This window comes from Diabrotica undecimpunctata, chromosome 8 (genome assembly GCF_040954645.1).
Source record: "Diabrotica undecimpunctata isolate CICGRU chromosome 8, icDiaUnde3, whole genome shotgun sequence".
In the NCBI taxonomy this organism is placed as follows: Eukaryota; Metazoa; Arthropoda; class Insecta; order Coleoptera; family Chrysomelidae; genus Diabrotica; species Diabrotica undecimpunctata.
Window position 1 is genome coordinate 66,113,013 of NC_092810.1, and position 7,815 is coordinate 66,120,827.

Genomic DNA, 7,815 nt, shown 5'->3' on the forward strand with positions numbered 1-7,815 from the left:
CGAGATCGGAACTTCAAATTGAAACACGTAGGAAAAATTAACATTATCTCGGCTTCAATTGCAGCTAAAAGCCTCTTTTTTGAAATCTGGGGTAGCTCGTCGAAGTATGAAAAACTATATAGTTTTCACTGGCCGGGAAATATGGGAAATCTCGGAAAAATTGAGTCCATTTGAAATTCACCGTAAAAACTTACTTCCCGGAATCCTGGAAAATCAACATATATTTTTTTTCAATTTATATCAATAGTGTAATAATACTTATATATTTTATAAATTAAATTTCAGAGGATTTTCCAAAATTTTCGGGGGAGAGGTGAAAGTTATGTCATCATTATTAATACTGCTACAGACTATTCCAGCCAAATTAAAAATTAACAAAAAGGTAAGTTTTTACGGTGAATTTTAAATGGACTCAATTTTTCCGAGGTTTCCCATATTTACCGGCCAGTGAAAAATGTGTAGTTATTCATATTTCGACGAGCTACCCCAGATTAGAAAGAGGCTTCTAGCTGCAATGGAAGCCGAGATAATGTGAGTTTTTTTACCAGCTATCCAATGGTTCTAGGTACAAGTCTGTAACTTGAAAAATATAGAACTTATTACAATTGTTTATAAGTAAAAAACATACCCCTTTTTCAAACGTTTATTTTGTAAATAATTTCGATGAAAACGCAATATGCATTTAACTTCTGAGATAGTTTAAGGGCCGATTGTTCGATCGCTAATCAAAACTTGATTGTAATCAAATATTTAATTAAAATCAAATACGTCACTTTTTGAGTTTATGTTGACTGATTTATAAATTTTATTATTTTGCGTTTTAATTTAAAATAAACCATAATTAAACTCTTTCTGATGTTAATTTCATGTTTTTGTTTACAAATCAATAATAATAATAAGCAATTTTGAATAATTTGAACAGCTGCTGTGACGCATTTGATTGTAATTAAATATTTGATGACAATCAAGTATTGATTAGCGTTCGAACAATCGGCCCTAAGTCTTAAAGAATCCTATGAAATTTGCTAAATGTGTCTAGCATCATTATTAGAGCAAGTTTAATGGTTTAAATATTTAGCCTCAGTAATAAATAAATTAAATAACTTTTAAACTATTTGACCGATCGGGGGGAAATTTCTTACGAATTTAAAAGACGGTAATTCCTCGATGTTCAAATGTATTAATAACATTTTATTTTGTTAGTAAAAAAATTAATAAAATTTATAAATTAGTGCAAAAAAACTCCTTTTTCGCAAATATCTCCGTAAACTATTTATCAATTTTAATTTAAAAAACGGGAAAATAAAGATATTCTTGATATAAAAAAATGATATAAATATTGTTTATGTACAATATAAGGGAAAAAACTTATAGATAAAAAATCAAATTGTGACCATAAATTATTGTTTAAAACAAACGTAAGATAAAAATACGAGTACTTTTTCATATATTTGTCATCTAGTAAACCCCACCTATGTCTTAAAAGCTTCAGATATCTGCGAAACATTTTTCCACCTTTTTTTTTAACCAGACTAGGCTATCTCACCATAAATGGTTTATGGTTATACGATTCTGAAAATCGACTGTATTTCTTGCATTTTACGTGAGTTTATAAAGCCACGTTTTGTCTGACTACATGAGAGTTTTCACCATAATGTGGTGATTCCAAACACTGATGTAGTTTATCAGTCATTGCAAGTCTTCAAGTAGAGATTTTATCCAGAATTTTTATCGCTACTAGTCGAAGCGCCGTAAACTGCTGTATTTTGAGTATATGTTTTATCTTTGGGTTTGACTAACTGTGGTCTAAATAGTACAAAAAGAAAAATGCTGTTTTATTCTATGTTTAAACTATAAACTATGTGTTTTCAAGCAACTCAGTTTCGTTTAGAAGTAAATCGACAGACTTATCGCGAAAATTGAATCACTAGTGGTATTACTATTGATAATTTTTCGACTGTTCTAACAACCATTCAAATTTCGTCATTTTGTGTCATGTGGAACAATTTCACCCAATCATGTCAACATTAGACTGATAATTGCATTCAGTGCACTATAAAAAACATCAATTTTCGATAATTAGAACCAAATTCGTCTCGACTTTTATTTTGAATTTATGAATTCAATTTTTAGGATTGTAAAATCAAGGAATAAAACCCGTCAACTCGGGTTCTAAGGGTCACAAGACATTAATTTTCTTTAACTTCCTATATGTTGATACGTCTGAGTTATTTTAAATGTTTATAAGTTTAAAATCACAGTCCTTTTGTTAACCTATTTTACAATATTTAAATGATTTAGTTTGATAAAAAAAGCCTTTCTCTTCAATTTGCTGCTTTTAGAATTTATGTAGACCTAATAACGTTGTAGATAAAAGCTTTCTAGGATAAACAATTTCAATTTTTACAATAACTGTTGAGTGAAACTTCTTGAAATTTTTATAGATGAATACATAAGTGTTGCCTCTATTATCACGCCAAATTAAAGTTTTTTGTGCATTTTTAGAAAAGTTATTAATAATTTTCAAAGAAAATTACTTTTGAAGCTATTCTTATAATATTTAAACAACAAATTAAGAAAAATAACTACTATACAAACACTCATTTTAAAGGATTTTCTATGCTTATTCCGTAAACTTTTCATATAATTTGCCGGTCTTCATCTTTAGTATTTAAAATGAAATGGCGATCTTACATTATTTATATATTGTTTTTAAGTAAAAAATGACGTTTAATCTTTTGCATATTTTGTTTATTACATATTGTTATCTCCAAAGTTATCAAAAACAGTTGTTAGATACCTGTATCCAAGAATGTCACGAAAAAGGCTTTATATTTGCTTATTTCTCTGTCTAAGAAGATCTAGTTTGTCATAGTTTATCTAAAATTTCTTAGTTATGTTTATATACATTTGTTTTTGCCATGGGAAATTATTGTTTATTATCGTGGTTTTCTAAAATCATCAAAAATAGTTTGGTTATGTTTTTTTTTACTTGTATTTGTTTAAAAGATATAAATAACCCATCCAATCCAATGCCAATGCTTTTGGAAGGTTTCTATTTAATTTTGGTTTATTCTTGATATATCTGGAATGAGTGTAGAATTCATTATGATGTTTCGTCAACCATCCAGTTGATTTTTTATAGTCTTCTTTCAATTTTGTTGATTTAGTTTTACTTTTTACTTAAGTGTTCAGCACAAGCAATTTATGTTGTTAGCTTAAAGTGTGACCAACTATTACCTTACATTCCTTACATTCACATACATATTTTCTTCTTGTCATGAAATATTCTATTTAAGAGTTGTTTTACCACATTTATAGGTAATTAATGGCTCCTAATTTTCTTTAATTCTCATCTATACCGATTTGAGGAACATACATAAACACAATATTAACACTTTTATATAAAGTACAAATTTTAATTTCAATATTTTGTTACTTGTTCTTACATCTTCTACGCTATTTTAAATACAATATAGCATAAAACAATTTATATCGTTCACCTAGTTTTTTCGGGTCTTTGTCCATTATACCTCGTTTGTTGAATGTAAGTAAATTGTACTCTCCTTTTTTTAAAAGCGTCTACCAACTTTATTCTCTTACCTGTAAGATTTACAAAATTCAAAGACCTTATCCTAATTTTTATAACCTGTAATGGTGTTCTCTCTGAAATAGTCCTTATCCGGAAATCCGAACGTTGGCTCTGTTTGCTTCCGGCACATTTTACCCCAGTCTTTTTATTATAATTGGCTGAAAAGATTTTCGGATATTTGCTTCCCGTAAAAAAATGGTACAAGGTAATCTATGTAAAAAAAAGTTTATTATGTTTTCAAATAAAAAAAACAGAAAATCTGGTAAAAATATAACCAAAAAGAGAAGCAAATAATTAGATTTACTGAATTAATAAACTCTGACAAATCATAATTACATTTTCTGCTGTCTAATTTCATTTTATCCAAACCAAAATCGATTAACGAACAAAAAGGTTAGTACTGAAATGAAACTTAAACTTTATTATTAAAGAAGAACTATTGATATTATGATTTTCTTTCAAATTTTGTGTACATTTTTTTAACCTTCTATCGTTCCATCGATCTTTATCGTGAGCAACATACCTCCAACTTCTTTTGGCTGTTTTTTGATGTCATTTACATTCTTAGACTTTAGAATTATTCGTCTGCGGTCATCTTTGTTTGTCATTGTTTTTGTTTTCGCCATATTAATTTTTAGGCCGACGTATTATACTCGCTATAATCACGATGTCATCAGCAAATCTGAGATGGTTTAACTTGTTGCCATTTACATTAATGTCATATGTCATATATTGACAAATTTTTAATTTTAAAGACGTTTTCTGGGGCTAGATTAAACATCTTTGGCGATATTACGTCGCCTAGTCGAACTCCACTCTTAATGGGAATGTGATTTGAATTTTCGTCTAATTCTTCTATCATAGTTGCGTTTTCATATATTATGTATTAGTTGCCTACATCTCGAATCTATTCGACCATTAAAAATAGCTTGTTTTATGGTTTATATCGTGATACTGTCAAGATTACATAATCGATGACGGAAAAAAATACGAGTAGTTGCTATTCATTTGCCTTCTCTATTAATATTTTGATTGATAGTAGATGGTCTCTGTATTATATCCTTTGTGGAAGTTAGCCTATCCTATCGGTTGGTAATTATCCATTTTGTGAGTCAATAGGTTGTTAACAATTTTCATACACAGTTTGTACACTTGATTAAGTAACGATATAGGTCTATAATTCTTTAGATCACATTTTTTCAGTTTCGTGTAGGAGCATTACTCGACTCTCGTTACAATCTTTAGGGATTATGATACTCTGGAGACATAGGTCTGTTAGTATTGGGATTGTTATTACCTAGTTTATTTTCCAAAGCTCGGCAATTATACTGTCGTGTTTTAAATATTTATTATCTTTTAGCTTGTGTAAAGTTCTTTCTATTTGGTAGTACCTTTTATCCCAAGTTTTTTTTATTTTAAACCATTTTAACACTAATGTACAAGGTTTTTGTATAAGTATTTTTTTTTTTTGCATAGACTTTTAGTCATTCAGCCAGACTCAACATGGTAAAAAAAAAGATTGTCTGAGTTTATATTAAAATAAATATACAAAACAGTAAACAGGTAAACAGGGTCACTCTCTTCTCGCCTAGGGGCCCATCAAGGCATTTTTTTACATACAACACTAGGCCACGGTAAGAAAGGAATTTAAACAATTGGGTTAGAGACAAAGGTTACGTTATTAACTAATGTATAATAATTTCCATGGTTATTTTACTATCTTTTAAAAACATAACTAATAAATCATACACTGCTCTCGAGTCTAATGATAATAGGTACTGAAGGTTCCAAGGGGCTAATATATTGTGTTTATGTAAATTATTTATTAATCTGGATGAAGTTATAATATTTCTGGGGCAACTGAAAAATATATGATCTAGATTTCCTTCTTCTGTACAAAATTCACATTGATCATTGTCTAAAACCTTAAGTTTAAATAAATGTTTGGGGTAACAAGCGTGCCCAAATCTCAGTCTTATGATCGTGGTAACATATTTTCTAGGTACATTAAAAAACTTATACCAAGGAGTTTTAGGAATATCTGTTTGAAGAGAAGTGTATCTATTTGGGCTAACAATGGAATATTCCTTCCATATATTATCCCACCTTTGGTATAATCTTAATTTTAAGGAAGCCAGAAAGTCGCAAGCCGTGATTTTATACAAAGTTTCTCTACCAGACATAATACTTTCTCTTGCTAATTGGTCTACATGTTCTTTATTTTCCAAACCTATATGTGCTTTAATCCAAACAAAAAGTACATTTTTGCTCCTTGTTACTAACTTTTGTTTGATATCCTTAATTTTGTAAATATAAGGGCAACTGTACGTATTTGGCAATCCCGGTTGCCCAATAGAGGTCAAAACTGATAAAGAATCTGATAATATCACTATATGGTCCGAGTTACTTTCTGTTGCATAAAGTAGGGCCTCATATATTGCAAGAGCTTCTGCTGTAAGAATAGAGATCTGGGAGTTCAACTTAAATGTGCGCTCTATTTGTTCCAATGGAATAAAAAAAGCGCATCCAGTGCCGTTTGATGATTTGGAGGCATCGGTATTTAACTATTAACAAAACTTTTACTTTAAATTTAACTTAAATTTTTTCAACACAATTTTGTGTATAATTCAGTAAAATTGTTTATACTTCTTCCAATTAATATTTGTATTTTTTTCTTTTTTACTTTGATCTTGAGTTCTTTATTTTTGACTAATATTAAACCTTAACGAAAATTTCTATTGAATTTTCTCAAATAGTATGAATTTCTCTGGTATTTTTTCCTCCAATTTTTCCCTTTTTTATATAATACACATTTTATATAATACAGTATACTCCCTCTATAACGAACACGGTTATTACGAGGTTTCGCTTATAACGAGATACATTAGATGTCCCGTGAAATTTCTATTGAACTATAACCGTCTATATAAAAACGTGTTTTTTACGTTTTTGGTCGTCGTGGCTATAAATAAATACCTTTTCAAACAGCCCCTCAATAAACTTAGCTGCAGCCCGCAATAAACTTCTTTACAATGAATAAATACAACTGTTTACATCTTTAAAAAATATATGATACTGGACCATTTAAAGCAGTTAAAAATGACAGAGTTCTTAAAATTGCAGAAGCAATAGTTTATGTTATCCTTGAAAATACGCTTTATAGATTATGTAGTTGGAAAAAAATATAAGTACAGATTTTTTGTTTTAACGTATATCTTTGATAATAAAAGTAAACAACTCTTTTATGTTTTAATATATTTCATTGACAATAAAAGTAAATAACTTTTTTTCAAAAACGCCATTCAAACAATATTTATTAGCATCTTATATTGCTCCGAATGGCTTCACTATAGGAAGGTAATGGTTTAGAAAACTACAGATTCATATGTATGCACAGTATTATTATTGTCTGATATAACGAGATCGGCTTATAACGAGGTAATTAGTCTGTCATTTCAGTTCTCGTTATAGAGGGAGTCTACTGTATTAGTTGGCTTGCGTATGGGACACTTTGAGAATTTTATACAAATCATCCTTACTTCCAGTTATAATTTTAATATAATAAATATAATCAGCACTTAAGTTTAAATTAGATTTTAAATAAATGGCATCAAATAAAGGGTTCATTTGAGTTTTTTCTCCAATTTTGCTAGGGGACGGTGCCAGAGATAATTAAGAATCACTAGGGTTACTTAAAAAATTAAATCAATGAAAACAAACATAAATATGAATGAAAAATATGTTTTTAGATGAGAGAGTTTTCTTTATGTGCGAGATGTTCCAGATTGAAATTGTGGTTAAGCCTCCTTTTTTATTTTATTAATCAAATATCTTAACAATCATTTTGTGATCGCTTATTAATTACTAATAACTAGACTTCGGCAAATATGCAAATAAAAATGTAGAAAATATGCGCATAAATATGCACGTGTTTACCCGAAAATATGCAAATATTTTACAAAATATGCATACAAATAAATAAAAAAATAGTAAAATAGTAACAATTTTATTAAAAAAAAAAAGTGTACATAACTAAATATTGCCTACTATGCATTAAGATTTACATTTATTTTAAGTAACTACATCATTTTTAAGTATGAATAAACTTATTTAGAATTATGGTAACAATAAATGACCAAGTGGTGTTCAAAATTTTCTAACAAAAACTTGTGGCTTCTGTCTGAGTACATATATTTATATATGGAAAAACTTCGTTCAACATC